The sequence below is a fragment of the Chaetodon auriga genome, chromosome 20 (genome assembly GCF_051107435.1).
Source record: "Chaetodon auriga isolate fChaAug3 chromosome 20, fChaAug3.hap1, whole genome shotgun sequence".
In the NCBI taxonomy this organism is placed as follows: domain Eukaryota; kingdom Metazoa; phylum Chordata; class Actinopteri; order Chaetodontiformes; family Chaetodontidae; genus Chaetodon; species Chaetodon auriga.
This window is the reverse complement of record NC_135093.1, coordinates 7,850,405-7,866,843: the sequence shown is the minus strand read 5'-3', so window position 1 is coordinate 7,866,843 and position 16,439 is coordinate 7,850,405. Positions and strand designations below refer to the sequence as shown.

The window sequence follows — 16,439 nt, the reverse complement described above, 5'->3', positions numbered from 1 at the left end:
CAGTCTAGACGAGGCCGAGCGGCGGCCGGGCCTCTTGAAAGCTCTTGTAATGCACAAGGAATTTGGTGCGGTTTCCTCGGAGCAGAGAGGAAACGCATGAGTGAGGGTGAGGAGGGAGGCGAGATCCCTGCAGAGGTCAGAGCATGTCCCCGGAGGTGTCAGGGGGAGTAAATGGGCATGAGTGCAGAACACGGGGTTATACCCTCCCTCTTCTTCGCTGGGTGCCTTCGCGGACTCGTCCCAGAGCGCCTCAGAGCGAGAAGCGGCACGGCTCCCCTCGCACGCAAATTGGAACAGGAAGCGATTGTCAGCATCAGGTGAAATCACCACCTTATCAGAAAACAAACGTAAATGTGACGTGAAAGGAGATCTCTGGGAAGGATCGAAGCAGCTGCATGACGAAGGCTCAAGCTTGTCTGACGACTGTAGAGGCTGCTGCTGGTTCTCTGCACGGCTGGCTGAAGGCTGACACCAGTATCAAGGCTCATGAATATTCAGTGGCCAAGTAAATAAGGCAGATAGCACTTGACATGTTTAACATCCACCTTTGGCACCTTCCCTCTACAAAGCCAACAAGGTGAAGCAGCAGAACAAATATGCTGGTTGTTTGTGGGCGGCAGCAATCCCTGCTGATGAATTGGATGGTTTTTGAACAAAGAGAATGAGTTTCAGTGGGCGAGCAACATCAAAATAAGCTGGACTTGGAAAAACAATCTGATTTCCTCTGTGGGATTTCAGTTGCTAAAGTGCTGTTTTTTGGAAACTGGCATTAAAATGAAAATATGTAGCGATATGCCTTGCAATATGCTGACATTTACATTCTTAGAAAAACATGTTTCCCTCAACTATAATCCCTGCTGGTATCAAAATGTTTGCTCTCTAAATATTTACCAACCCAGAGTCACATCTGAAGCCTAACACAGGCACCTTGAGAGTTCCTTTTTTTTTTTCCAAGTGTTGTGTCCCAAAGGAAATGCAGTGAAAGCACGACAGACTATCTTGCAAGTGAGTAAACTCCACTGAGCACAAGACGCATTCCTCCAACACCTCAAACAGCAACTGAGAAAGAAAAAATATCTGCCACCAACAAACTGCGCTGCTTAAATTCAGAGTCGCTCCAGTGAGAGACGAGCGAGTGCATTAAATGTGTTACGCAGACGAGAAAAGTAATGCAAATATTGACACTTTGATAGTCCTCGCCACACTTATCCGCTGGACCTATCCTGTTTGAGCCATTCAACATCTGCTCAGTACTATTCCAGGTGAGGGGGGGGGTCATGGAATACCCTACTGAAAATCTATTTCAAGTGTCAAATCTTCGCAGAAAGGTGGCTCTGAAAAGTTCTCTCTTCCTTCAAGGATGTCAGCAGCCAGCAGTAACAGAGCAAACTACAAACTTTTCAGAGCCACCTTTTAGGGTAATAGACTGGATGATAATTCAATAGAGCTGACTATTAGCTGACTGGCATCAGACGCATCATTCATACCGCTCGCCAAAATAAACAGACGGTTCTCGTGCAGCTTTTTTTTTTTTTTTTTTTGCTTGAACGATCAATTGAACGATTAACAGATTAGGAAAATTGTTGCTGATTCTTTTTATTAACGTCACTTAAGGGATCTCAGAGCTTCATCCAACAGCAGAGTCTTTCTACCTTCATAACCACTTTGATCTAAGTGTCACTCAGACTTACTTAATAGCATTTAGAGCCGGCATAGTTGATTAATCGATCAGCAAAGCATTAAACAGCAAATAGTTTGATAATTGATTAACGGCGTTAGTAATTTTAACATTACGTGACTTAATGTGAGCATTAACTATTTTTCTCTGACATTTCACAGACCCAATGATTGATCAATTAATCTAGGAAAGAACCTGAATGTTAATCCATGATGAAAATAATCATTTGCCGTCGCCCTGCTAGCGTTCATTACAATCACACTGTTGTGGCGTGAGCATATTCTGCTGCCACATTCAATCCAGTGAAAAATGTGAGCCTTAATTATTGTGATATTGATTTCAGCTTGATTCTAATAACGGGCCTTTGATACTCACAGTGGAACTCACAGTTTGGCGGAGTACCCCTTTAATGGGGTTGGTTAGCAGCTCATACATGATCACACACACATGCGAAGCCATTTAATATATGGCTGTTCCCAATCTGAGCTGTCGGTGACATGTGAACACAGAGCGCCGCCCGGCTGTATCTCTGCAGCCTGAGCAAGCACACAAGCTTCCAAATGAACTAAGAGGTTGTGTACCACCGAACGAAGTCACACACATGCACTCTAACCTCCTCTTACAAGCCCCTCGCCCCACCTCCCCCCACCACCTCCCCTGTCAATGCTCAGTGCACCCTGCCTCCTGATAAGCTGGTTTGCCAGGCTTGCCAGTGCTGCTGATGGCTCCGTTTGCACAACCGCTCCATTGTTGCTGTGCAGAGTGGACAACTGCACTTTGGACCTTTCAGTGGGGAAAGCCTTCTATTTTGTTTCCCTTAAGGGCATCCACTGTGGTTTATCAGCAAGCTGCCAACCACACACACTTTAAACACTGCATTAAGGATATCTAGGGATAGAAAACATAAACAGTCGCCGCTGCATATCCTGTGTGCTGCTGCTGCTGCTGTTAAGTACTGTACACTCGGTTTGCCTGACTGCTGCTTTTTCCGGAGCTTAAAAAGACTCATAAAAGACAGCTGAATTATCTGGGTTGCTGGAACCTGATCTACTGCCGGCTGACCTTTTCCACAAAGCAATATTAAACATAATAGTTGGGCCGAGTTAAGTGATTGCAATTTATGAGTCGATTTAACTGGATTTAATATTGGATGACAAATGATTACGGTGAAGTAAAGCTTACATACACGAAAATAACCCCGCCGTGCACGCACAAAACTGAGCTTTATCAAACTTAACAATCAGCTCAGTGTCTGTCTGCTGCGAGTCTGGCTCAGCGGAGGGCTGAACAGAATTTTAAAAATGCATGACAAGACTAGAAGAAGAAGGAGAAGAAGAAAAAGACGGAGAGGTTGCATATTAAATATCCACAGATATCCTCCTTTTTTTGGGCTCAAACTCCATTAAGCTAAAACTGATGTGTATTGAATAGATGTTGCTTCTGAATCTGGTCAGCTGGCCAAATGGATTAAGTGTATCAAATCCATTTTCCTGAGTGCATTGAGGAAGTGTCAAAATGAAACATTTTCAATTTAGCCCCTTAAGGTCCAGGATTTCTTCATCCTGCTGTAGAACAAGCTGCTTACCCTGCAAAAACAGGCTGCAACACATCACTAAACGTGGCCCCGGCTTTAAATTAGCCTGACACAATCCACATATTTGATTCACTGTGCAGCCAGAAAAGAGTTACATGACTTTCAGGCATTCAGCTCAGACTATAAAGAAACAAAGTAGCCTACTTTGCACACTCCTCACTGCTCTCTTTTCAGCCACATCCTCTTGGATTTTATGACTCTGGTTAAAATGCAACCATTAAATATTCATGTGCGAGGGCTTTCACCCGTGAAGCAGTTTCCCCCTCACTCTCTCTCTCCCTCTCTCTCTCTCTCTGCAAGCTTTAGAGAAAGTGAGAAACTTTTTGATTTTAACTGACAGGAGCTAAATATTAAAAAAAGACGCTTTGGGAGTTCAGCAAAGTGTAGACTACTCCTCTCCAATATCCTTCTCCGCTGATATGAGCCTCGCCTTCTTGCCTTTCATCCTCATTGTTCTTAAGATTTCACACTGTAGCGAGACCCTTGTAGAGTAAATTAACATGACAATACAAACTGTGGAGATTAATAAAAACAAATACTCACTAGCTGAACAATGACGTTATGAAAATTGATGGTTGACAATCATTCCAAAGAGAATAGTGGGTTTTTTTTTTCTTTAAGTCATCAGCAAACATCACACCACATGCATCATAAACTATATATTTCTCATTAATTTTTCACTTGTTGTCTTAGCTGTTTATTATGCAAAACATTTCCTATCAGCAGCAAAAGTAATGACACAAATAATTCATACTTTCCCTCTTAGAACTCCTGGCATGCTGAAATCCATAATATATAGCAAGTTAGAGCGTCTCTAAAAGATTAAGGATGAAATTATGTCTTCAGGTGTAGACAGTAGCATAAATAAGGCTGAAATGTGATTTTGCTGCAGTACACATTAGGGAAATTTTTGAGGCTTTATTTGGGTAGATGTGACTCGCATACAAATGGCGGGATGCAACATTCAGGGCTTCTCCAAACAAGCGATTTTGTAGACAAATGAAGCAACTGCTCAGACATGTGAGTCTTTGTGCCCAAGGTGGATGAACACATGTGTGACAACTCGCAGCCGTGAGTCGATTCAGCTCCCGAAAATTCATGAGGGGCGAGTAAAACGGAGCCGAACAATAGCATTGTTGTGTGAGCGCGGTGGAAGTGCGAGCGGCATGAAAAGTTCATTCATTCTGAACTAATCTTTTTAGTGATTTGGGAGTAACGGTTCGTGCCACTCACTAATGAATGAGGGACTGAACTAATCATCAGGATATTTATGATTAATATTGTGTCGGCTGCCACAAGCGAGCGTGCAGTCGATCGCTATCTTGAGTTGGGACAAGTGCGTGAGAGGCGACCAGAAGTCTATCCTGCTTCAGCACTGAGCTGCTGATTGAGATGAAGCAAAAGGCTGTTTTTTTTTTTCTTTCTACTGCACTAGTTTGAAAGAAGCCACTTGCCAGGAAAGGAGTCAAACTTTCCATCGCCGCTCATGGCGCGTCTTTGATCCCAGACAAATAAGAAAACAAAAAGTGGAGGACAGCTCGTGAAACACGGAGGCTTTCAGAGGCATTCTTCCACTCTTGGAAGAATGCCCGCTCTTCTGAAAGGGGCTTTCTTCAAAGCAAACGCCGGTGACATTACCCATTCTCCTCCCAATTAAAATTTATTGAGAACATCCAGGAAACACTGCACGGCTAATATCATCACAACCAGCTTGTCAAAAACAAACAAATACAGCGATCACAAGGGCAAAAAAAGAATCCTTCCCCGGTCTTTTGAGTTCATAACCAGCATCTAATCCGCTGTAATGATTTACAATATGACAAGTGAGGCAAAATTTACTGTGACAGATTGAATGGGACCCAACATAAATATAATTACAGCTCACATGATCCTCTCCACCTCCCTCCTCCAAAGGAAGTGTCGGCGGACGCCACACAAAGAGGACGCAGGAAACGCAGCCTCCAGTGATTTGCTTTTTCAATTTGCTCCTCAAGATCAGCTGATGGCAAACATGACAATAACAAAGGCACAAGGTATCGTGGATTTATCAGCGCTCAGAGGAGGTCTTGATAGCATGCGTGTTTTCTGAATCAAGGGGGTCCTTGTGGAGAGCTGTGCCACCAAATCCAGGATGTCCAAGGTCAAGTGAAACCACAGAGGAACAGTGTGTGTGTGTGTGTGTGTGTGTGTGTGGGGGGGGGGGTCTTAACAGCTGCTGGTAACAATTGGAGAGTACATTTAAGGATGGATGCTTTTAAAAAGGGCGGAAATGATTATATTGGAAGATTATCTGCAGATCCCCTTCAGATATTTGAACAAATCTATTTTTACCGTTTTCCACTGAAGAGAAAAAGAATAAAGCTGGTTGCTGCGCTTGAATCAAACTTTTTTTAGAGGGATTTTTGAAACAAGTTGAGTCACGACTTGAAATAACATAATGACATCATAATAATCTTGATTTATAAAAGCATTTGTCGAAATCCACATGACAAAGTGCTTCACGAGGGCAGCAACACAAAAGAGACAAATCAGAAAATCATCAGGTTGTAAAAGAAAACAAATGCTACTGTACTGGCAGATTTTTGCTCGTTTGCAGAAAAGAAGACTTTATGAACTTTCAGCGCAGACAGACATGACAGGAGGATCATCTGCACATGTGCACGAAGAAATATATTGGAAGCAGAGAATCATAAGAACATGAAAAACACAAGAAAAGAAAGAAAAAGTCACAAATAACACAAAGAAACGTGTAAATATGAAAGCAGCGGCCAGATTCTCTACCTGAAAAACACAAGGAATCGTTAACCCCCACCCCCACCAGGGCAGATTAGGTTTCACATTCCTACCTCACAAATAACACACACACACACACACACACACACACACACACACACACACACACACACGAGAGAGAGAGGGAGAAAGAGAGAGAGGTGGAATAAGACACAGACACTTGTTGAGACATTTCTGACCTCAGACCATTTCATCTCACTGACGATGTTTACACCATAAGTCAAGCACAAGGATATCTTGCCCCTTGTTCTTCGTCCAAAATGAGGAGGGTCCACCCCTCCCTCTGCTCAACACCCTGACCCCCCCGCCTCCATCACCCTTCATGCTAATGTAACACACATTAGTGAAACCAGCCGCGCACGGTGTACGCCCATGGTGACGCTAAGGATGCTGGGTCCTCGGGTGAGCCATCTCTCTCTCTCTCTCTCTCTCTCTCTCTCTCTCTCTCTCTCTCTCTCTCTCTCTCTCTCTCTCCCCCCATGCCAGGCACATCACGGGCACAGCCTCACACCACAGCGTCTGTGACTCAAACGTGCCCTCCTTTTAGAGCAGATGGTCAAAAATAGCGGCCGCCGTCAACATTTTTGTAAGCCGTGGGACCCGTTGGGCCACACACCGTTTGCCAAGAAGGAGCAGGGGTGCAATATATGTGTGTAAAAATAATCTGGTCAGTTACAGCGTTTCTCTGCTTGATACTGACAAAGTGAGAACACCCTGTTGTTAGGAAAAAAAAAAAAAAAAAAAAAACAGCTTATGCAATCTGCACCTATAAATAGCAGCGTGAAGTGTGTCTGCATATGTGTCTCACTGTGTTTACGTCCAGACAGCTATTTCCCAATTAATTAGCATTCATCATCAGCAGCAGTTGTTCTGATATCTGTGATTACTATTAGTGTGTGAAACAATCTCGTGTTCATTTCCCAAAGCCGCCGCTGAGGACGGGACTTCACGCCGGCCAACCGGACGAGGCAACATAAGTAAACAGACAGGATGTGTTTACAGAAGAGTTATTTAAAGTCGCGCTGGGACGGCGTCGCGCGTGGCTACCGGCCATGTTTTTGGTCACCTGCTTGCTGTGCTGATACACAAATGCACGTTTTATATCCAGTGAACCTGGTTGTTGACCATTTGAACCCTGGGCATGCCGTATATTGAGTTCAGAATAAGTCTGGCTCCTCAGAAATACTCTTAATTGACAGAACAACACTGTACACCCTGTGTATTCATCAGTATGTGCACATACTTGCATTTATGTCTGTTTGTTTACATTGTGGCAAATCCGTGAAGCATCCCGTTAGCTTTAGCTGCTAGCAGCTCCTGGTAACACTGATCACTGGCGTCATTTTGACACTGAAGAAATGCTCTAGATTTAATTATTATGAGACAAGATCAAGGTTCCCAGGTATCCTATGATCAACCAATCCTGATTACAAACGTGGGAACCCAAAAAAAATAAGGCTAAATCTAAAGATATCATGATTTTTCCAACAATTCTTAAGCAGATTTATGGACGTTTATCCAGGATGGACAACAGAACTTCAACCACCACTGGAAAAAGAAAGACGCGGAACAGAAGGGGTGACATTTTTGACCCAAAATGCATCCATGGGACGCAAAGGGTTAACGTATTCCACCCCATCCAGAGGCGAGACGTCTGTCATGGTCTTCTTTCACTGCCCACACCTGTCACGCTGGTGTATCGGTTCTGGTCTGTGATGCATGCCTTGCACCTGGGAAGGCGACCGCACACAGACGCCGCGTCAGAGCGAGGGCGCAGTGTAAGCCGACACACGGGCGGTGGGTGTGGTGTCGCTGCCGCCTGCTCTTCATCATCAGTTAGACTGTTCTGTTTGAGCAGGGTGAAACAGAAGATCGCGGCACAAAAGGGACTTAACAACTCTGCACTGATTAAAGAGAAATCTCAGGAAGCAGATGCTGAACTGATTAACTGATCAGCTAATTGGTTTAATATAGTTATGAATTGAATATGTTGAGGTTTTGGACGGCTGGTCAGACTAAACAAGCAAGTTGAAGACATCCCCTTGTGCTCTGAGGACCTGTAAAGGCCATTTTTCACTATTTTGGACATTTCATAGGCATGAATTACTAAAGAAATAACCAAAAAAATAGTTGATAGATCATGAAAATGTTAAATTGTTATGGTCTCATAATTCTCACACAGCAGCACTCTTGTGTGTGAGATGCTTCTGTACAAACTGCAGCTTTTTCTGATGAAAAGTGAAGCAAAGTGAAGTAAATCTATCAGGGAAACCATTTTTCTTAATCAGTTTCTTCCCCTTAGTGATAACAACGTTTGAACTGCTGGTTTATTCGAAAAGAGAGGCTTTTGTATTTGTTTTTGGTTTGTTTTTCTGTGCTCTGTGCTCTTTTCACAGCTTTAAACCAGCTGTAAAAAGAGTTATTTCCATGCATCAATCAGAATTTAACAATAGAGCAGCTTCAATTAGTCTAACTGACACATGGCAGAAAAGGGTGAAAAATGCCTGTCATTAATGCCTGAGGTGACGTCTTCAAATAGCTTGTTTTTGACTCATCCCACTGTCCTAAACCCCAAAAGTCAAAAAATATTGACTCTTCACTGATATACAACAGAGAAAAGCAGCAAATCATCACATTTAAGAGGCTGAAACCAGCGAGAATCTGAAATCCAAAGACAGTTGTGGGCTTGTTTTCCACTGCAATGCCAATCAAACGGCATCAAATCATTCGTTAAGAGTCTCGATGACGCAGATTTGTGAGTTTCTGAGTGCTTAACTGTTATTAAATCACGACCAGTAACATACCAACCCAACTTTTCAAGTGCTGTAAAAAAAGACGGTCATGTGGAATCAAAGCCTGTGAAGCCCTCTTTGCTCCGGGTCACCTCAGGCTCCGTCACAGCGGCTATGCAAAGGAAAACAGGTGAAATGCAAAACGGTATTTGAATAGAAGCCTCTTGTGCGCTGGAGCAGGAGCAGACGAAGGGGAGACCGCGCAACGTGTCGGGGATTTTGCCTCCTTGTGTTTTACATCTTGATAGCAAACTTGAAAACATCTGACATTTGTGTTTGCGGTGGAGTAGAGGGGGAGCGGAGGACTCCGAGGGGGGGGCTGGTGTTGCTGGGGAAAGAGATTACCCTCAGACCTTTTTTTCTGAGAGCCAGAGAGAGGATGGAGGGGGGGGACGTTCCCTGCGTATTAGTAAATCCCAGTTAATTTTCCCTGTCACAGAACAATGAGATATGGACCCCCGCGGGCTCTGTTGAATGTAATTCCACCACTTGCTCAGAATCACCTTCATTACTCATCAGAGGTGTGGATCTCTCCCTCTCTCCTACACTCCCATAACTAGACGCTGTGATGCTTCAGCAGAGCCCCTCAGGAGTCTTTCCAGCGCCCTTTTTTTTTTTTTTTTTTTGATAGTGAGATTACACCTCTTCAAATTTTCGAGAGCAGCTGCCAGTTTCTCGGTTTACGCTGAAATTTGAGGAGGGAAATGTGTCTGCCACGCAACATCGTCCGCCGCTGCAAGACTTGACAACCCTTCAAGGTTCCTGGGTTGGACCTTGTTTAATTTATAGAAGATGAGGCTCTGGAGAAGCTGGATGTTATTCATGATTCAGAGCCTTTCATTTACACTTAACGCCGCGGTGCCGCGCTGTGACATCATCTGCGTATGTTTTTCACAGCATGTCACATTCAACATGCATGAGCCTGCGACTGCTGGGGGCCTCAAAAGCTCCAATTAGATCCATCGTGGGTTAGGACTTGCAGATTGGATTTTGTTTTTTTCATGTCACCCTCCAACTCGCCCATTTGACACCCAAAACCCTGCCGATGGCAACAAACGTGTAAACAAAGTATTAGTGTATTTTAATTGCGTTTGCCTTCCATATTTAACTTCCATGTCATCCAGATCTTCAGGAAAGCTGACAGCCAATGCGCAAGTGACTTCAATCACAAGAATTCTGTACATAGTTGAGACGGAGGGCTGATTTTGTCGACATTTAGCAACAGTCTGAAACCAAATGATGGACTAAGTGAGGAAAAGAACCTGGAGTCTGTTTCATAAACAACTAAAACTTAGAATCAATTATCAAAATGATCCGTTTACTGAACAGTTGGTTAATCGCCTCATCATCTCATGCCACTCTGTCGGCCACTTTGAGCACCAACAACAAATCCAGCTGGAGCTGCAACGACTGCTCAGTTTATTGATTAGCTGACGGACATAAAATGAGTCAGCAACTATTTGGATATTCGAATTCAGTGATTCTTTTCAGTAAAAATGGCAAATATTTGCTGGTTCGAGACACTTAGACGTGAAGATTTTGTGCCTTTCTTTGTCATGCAGGGCAGCAAAATGAACATCTTTGGGTTTTGGACATTTGAAAACACCAATTTGGGATGTGGGAAACTAGAATAGGCACTTTTTTTTCTATTTTTTTCAACATTTTATAGACAAAATGCCTAATCATGAAAATAAGCATTAGCTGCAGCCCCGGAATCCTGCACATAATTGATATTATAAATAAAGAGGGAATTTTCCTGGTGTTCCGGGCAAGCGTGGGATCAAGCCCAAAATACAGTATTTAGACCTATTAATCACGAGATGTGTGTTTTCTGTTCCGGCTAACTTCCCCTCCAGCATGGCTGCAGCTGTAAGAGGAGGCAGGCCTATTGTTCAGACTAACAAGGGGCGCAGGGGTCACTTGCATTTTCACAAGAGCTTTGCCAGAGGGCCCCGGGAAGAAGCCGGCACACTAGTCTGTTTGGTATGGATCCACACTAAAGCTTTTCCTATAAAGTCACATCATTCCCAGTCTATTATAAAGAGGGATAGATTAGATTAAGTGAGATTATGCAGAGAGGGGCTCCCTAAAAAGAGCAAAAATAACACACTCAGTGCTTAGCAGGCGAGTCAACAGTGGGATTAAGCCAAAAGGATGCGTTCAAATCCAATGCTAATATGCACAATGGTCATCCTTCCACAGGCTGCAATTTTAAGTGCTCGCAAATGTTGTTGTTTCAGATTTCACCGCACATTTCATAACATGCCCCCGCGATAAAAATCTGACTTTTATGATCAGCTTTTGCTCATAAAACTGAAATTAATCAACGATTTGACAAATCTCAAAACCCCAAAATAAGAGTTATGTTTCTTCCTCTCCGTCGTCCCCGTCTCCCCTCCCGTCGAGCCCTCTCTGTGCGCAGTTTGTACAATAACAACTCATATCACCAATGCAACCGAAAATATGCACAGAGTGGTTGCACACTCTAACATGATTAAATGATGTGTGGTCTGGCGTCACTCCCAGCACCTCTCCCATCCCTCGCTTTGCTCTGTATCTCCCTGCTGCACGAACGCAAAACACACACAGATTCCCTTTCCCTGAGCTGTGTTTTGAAAATAGAAGCTTCTTATTAACAGTCAACAGCCAAGCTGACAGGTACAGTCTGACCATTCTCTCCGTCACAAAACCCCTCTGTGGATATCTGCACGGTACACATGTTTCTGCGTCGAGCGTGTCGCCGAGGTGGAGCATCACAAATCATCACAGACACACACATGAGGAATGCAGAATAACACGTGTGGGAAGAATACCGTGGTGTGATGTACAGCTTATTTTGTTATGCTGAGTGGCAGCAGAAGCATTCAGGTCCCTTAGTGGAGTAAAACTGGCAATACCACAGTGGAATAATACTCTGTGTTTTTGCACAATGGGTGGTAAGTACATGTTGCATCACTTTAAAGCGTCACAAACCATTAAAACTACCCACAAACTAAGACTACCCACAGCTGTTGATCACTCGTAGCCACTTAATTAACACCCTTCTTCGGGTAGAAGTCGTCAAAACTTAAGATGGTCAAGAAATATTTGAAATATAAGTCCTCAGCAGAGTACAAGTGAAGGGCAGTGAGCGGGATTGTTTGGTTCTTTCATTAAGGCATTCACAAGATGAAAAAGGCTGGGAAAGGCTGGTTTAAACCATAACAATCCAACATATTTTATGAAATATCATCAGTTTTGTGTGTTAAATCTTTGCAATGTAACTAAAAACCACTGCTGTACAACAAGTACAACAGAGTTGAAAAAAAACTCTGGAATGTGGTGGACTTAAGGTTAAAATGTGCTCAAAAATGTACTTGATCACTTTCCATCGCTGGTTATCCAGAACAATCTCACTGCCAGGGATGCTGCAGTATCAAAATAACCCTTCACGATGTTATAATTGCTCACGAGTAACATAATAACTGGACTATGAAAAAAAAAAAAACAAGTGCTGTTTGACACCAAACTAAAGCTCATGATTAAGCTACTCCAGCTGTCCAGTGACACACTTTGTGCGCGCCACGCTCGCCCTGCGCTCTCCTCACTCATTGAAAATAGCCATACCAGCAGGGTGATTCATCCCAGGAGTTTATTCTCTCCAGCAAAGACAACACAAAAGGGACCTTGAGCGAAACCTACACAAACCTCCCACAGGCTCTGACCGCGGAGGAAGAGCAGTCGGTCGTTCGCTCGCTCGCCTTTTTTCCTGTTAGAGTGCCTCAGAGGGCTGCTCGCCGCAAGTGGAATTCCCAAGTCGAATCAATAACATTATGACATTATTCACCATCTAACAGCCATGTTTACCAGCTACTTAAGCGCACATTGTTGGTAAAAGGGGGCTCAGGCTGCAAACCATTGGGAGAGGGTTTATTTTTGCTGCCATGGTGCATATTTATCTCTTGACTCTTTGGGTGTAAAATGACACTGCACACTATGTTGTGTGTCAGGAATATTTCCAGACAAAAGGAGCATCAGATGCAGCACACAGATAATAATTCAGTCCTGTGGCTGGTTGAGGCACAGCGGCTCTCGGTCTGCTCGCAGGCTGGCCAGCAGTAGTGCTGGAGGTAATGAGGCCTCTTGTGTGTCCTCTCTGATCTGAGAGTTGAATTATTTCCCATGTGGCACGGCCATTTCCAGCTTCCGCCTTTACTCTCACCTCGTCGGGCGGGTGGAAAGGCGAGAGCGAAAAACTCCCACCCTGCACTGAAAACGTGTTGCCATTGTCAATCCACGGAGCCACACACAGACCTCAGGCTGGCTGCAGCCTGGGCAAGAAAAAAAGATTTGTTCTAAAAGTGGAAAAGAAATACGCGGGTTGCTTTAAAATTAAAAGTAAAGCTTAATTTTTTTCATGCCTATTTTTAGATTTTGTTCATTAATCTGTGCCAGAAGCAGCTCTGTGTCGTTCTCCAGTTTTATTCTGCCTCCTTATGTGCTGACGCTTCTCAGTGGTCAATCTCAGAGTTAATAAATGGGCTGCTTCAGCACCCAGACACACGTGCTGGGTTGCAGATCTCTGTTTCAATGTGTCTTTTGTCTGACGGCTGGTGTTTCAACATCCTCAACTTGAATAGAAGAAGGTCAGCCTGGTGGGGTCTGCCCCATGGTTATTCAGGAGCCCAACCTGGGGCCCCACAGAGATGGGGTGACTGGGAGGGAGGGGACGGGACAGAAAACCTCCTCCCCTGTCTGACACCACCCTAGTCTGCGAAGCCACTGGAAGTTTGAAGTTTCCCCTCCCTGCACAAGCAGAGCTCAATCAGCGTTTAATCACACGTGCCATCAAGTGCTCGAGATGCAGGCAGACTGAGAGGTGGCCCATGCAGGGACTTGAGCGAGGAGCAATCAAAGGACCAGGTGCATAAAGATGGCAGCTTCCTAGTTTGACATCCTCTCCCGTCCCGCATCAAGGCTGCATCTGAAAGTTTTAGATGCAGCCTTGATGGAACAGCTCAGGGGCTACCAAACCCAAGCAGACCCTTTGGATTGCATAACGGAAAGGCAAACAAAGCAACCGAGGCTGCTCATCACCGCAGAAGTTTTGCACGACTCTCCGCAGCTGGGTCCAAACAGTGCGAGCTGTGCAGGACAGATCGGGATGCTGCAGCAGCTGAGAGCAGACGCGAGGAGAATGAACTTTTCAGCAACATAACAAAAACAGGAAGAGCTCTCCTGGACATCTCGGCAGAAAAAGACGAGAAACATCTGCACGTGTGTTTGCTTGCTTGCTTGATGCTCCCAAACTGGGATTTTCAGAAGCAAACAGAAGAAGAAACACAGTGTGTCTATATGAGAGAGGCACACACACACACACACACACACACACACACACACATACACACACGCTCTTTCATTGACAATGGTTAGGAAGCAGATGAGGGAGTCTAGCTTACTTTTTCCACTCTGCTATGCGTTCTGCTTCCTGGTCAAATGTACAGTAAGTGGAAATGAAACCAGTTCTATATGAGAGGCCCCCCCTCAATCCCAACTGGTTATCCAGACAGCAGGAATCTGGGGAGTCAACTTGTTAAACCCTAATGGAACACCAATGACCTACAGCGGCAGGATGGCTCCAGGCTGTGACATAAATACATTGATATTTAAACAGTATACACACGTGCTGCTGTTACCAAAGTTCAGAAATAAACATCCAGCGTGACATTTGATGAACAATCCGAGCAGTGACCGCTGCCTTGCCTTGTCCACAGTTACTCTGCAGCCTGCATGAATCCCCTCGCAGCACCATTAAAGCCACATTAGACAAACCATGTGCTTTGTGCACATCACAAGCCAAAGGTAAAAGCAAGACCTACCTCTAAACCTTGCGCGCACACACGCACACAGACTCACACAGCGCGGCATGATTCATTCTGCAAGCAAAACGCATACAGGCTGCTACAATGTAGCCTCCGAGCCCCGACGCTTTGGAGATCAACGCGGCATCTGTTACCAACGAAATGCACAACCTGCTTAACAGCCCGCCGGTTCAATCCCGACGGCGCGCAGCGGACTGATAGTAAATAAAAAGCTGCGGTTGATTATTGGAGGCTCCGACGTGCTGCTCAGTGCCAGTTCAAGTGGTCACTCTATTGTTGAGAAACAATCTGAGCCAAAGTGGAAACAAAACCTTGCCGAGACAAGAGCCTCGCAGCGCCACACTGGGAATAAGCAACGTTAAGTTTGCAGTTACTCACCGGGTTATTAAGCGGAGAAAGTCCTCGGTAATTTTCGGCTCTTGTTTTTAAATATCTTCCCCCCTCACGGCCACTGAGAATGGGCTCAACGTCAGTGGGTGAGTAACTGAATAGACTCGGAGAGAGCGCAGTAAGTTGAAGTGTCAAATTACATTGGCTATTCTATTACCAAAGGGACCCATGCTCGGTGGCTGCTGACAAAATGTGTCGCGGACTTTTACGCGGAGACGCCATCAGGACGAGAGCCGGCAGCGGAGCCGGACTGTCGCTCAGCTCAGCAGCCATCTGGTACACTGGATCTGCTGGAGAGACCCGCTCCGAGGGTGCTACCAACCGGGTCTACCAGGACCACACAATCCAGATTTTAGGCGACTTTTAAAAGGGGGCCCACATTAAGTAGTCCCACCTATCAAAAAGGAAATTTTCTGGGTGTTTAATGTAGTGTCTCCTTATTGATTAAAGGGTTACTTAGTGTAATTTAAAATGAATTATTTATTATAATGGCACCTAACAAAGTAATATGGATACAATAAACTGCTTTTTACCACTTAATACTAGTACTAATAGTGAGTTATAATAAAAAAAAATACGAATAAAATAATGTAATATACCGTAAAATAGTAATATTAAAAATACACTTAAGGTAAAATAACATAAATATAAGAAACATAACAATATCACAAACACTATCATATCAACATAACAATGACAATGATCATCATCATGGATCCTTATTGAAATGAACTCTATGGTTGCAAAATGTTCGCACAATCTGTCTGTTTAATATCTGAATATATTCATATGAAAATAAACATAAACTATAATGCATGTGATAGCCTAAAAAGTAACAACACGCGCACAGCCGCGCCGCTGACGCGTCACAGGCGCGCTCCGCCGTCCCGTCCTCCTCCTCGGAGCGGACGCCACCCTCCGTGTTTTGCAGGTCGCCGCTCTCTGATGGAAAGCTCCGAATAACAAAGACATGTTTGAGAGCAGCAGCGGCATCAGCAGCAGCGGCAGCAGCAGCAGCAGCAGCAGCAGCAGTCTGGGCTGAGCGCTGACGTCAAGGAGCCATGACTGTGCCAAGCAGCATCCAGACTCCAGTCCACCACGCACACGCACGCACGCACACGCACACACGTAAACACACTGACCCGCTGCTGCCACTGTGGCCTGTTTGGAAGCAGCCCATGTCAAAAGTTAGAAACACACCACCCTGCGTGCTGTGATTTACGCATCAAACTTGGGTGTGAGAAGGGTCAAAGCGGTGTTTCTCCTCAGCACTCAGTTGAAGCCGCTTCACATGTGACACACTCGGCTGGTGCGTTTAGAGTCCCCTGCTT

At 44.7% G+C, this 16,439-nt stretch overlaps 1 protein-coding gene across 2 annotated transcripts in view; it reads right to left on the bottom strand.

Annotated features, from left to right (window-relative positions):
- The window catches only part of LOC143338775 (zinc finger MIZ domain-containing protein 1-like), a 109,704-nt gene extending 94,463 nt beyond the window's left edge, over positions 1-15,241 (bottom strand). For both annotated transcript variants that reach the window (XM_076759443.1, XM_076759444.1), the window contains exon 1: positions 15,097-15,241. The gene's annotated coding sequence lies outside the window, so the exon portion shown is untranslated. The remainder of the gene's footprint in view (positions 1-15,096) is intronic.
- Between the last annotated feature and the right edge of the window lie 1,198 nt (positions 15,242-16,439).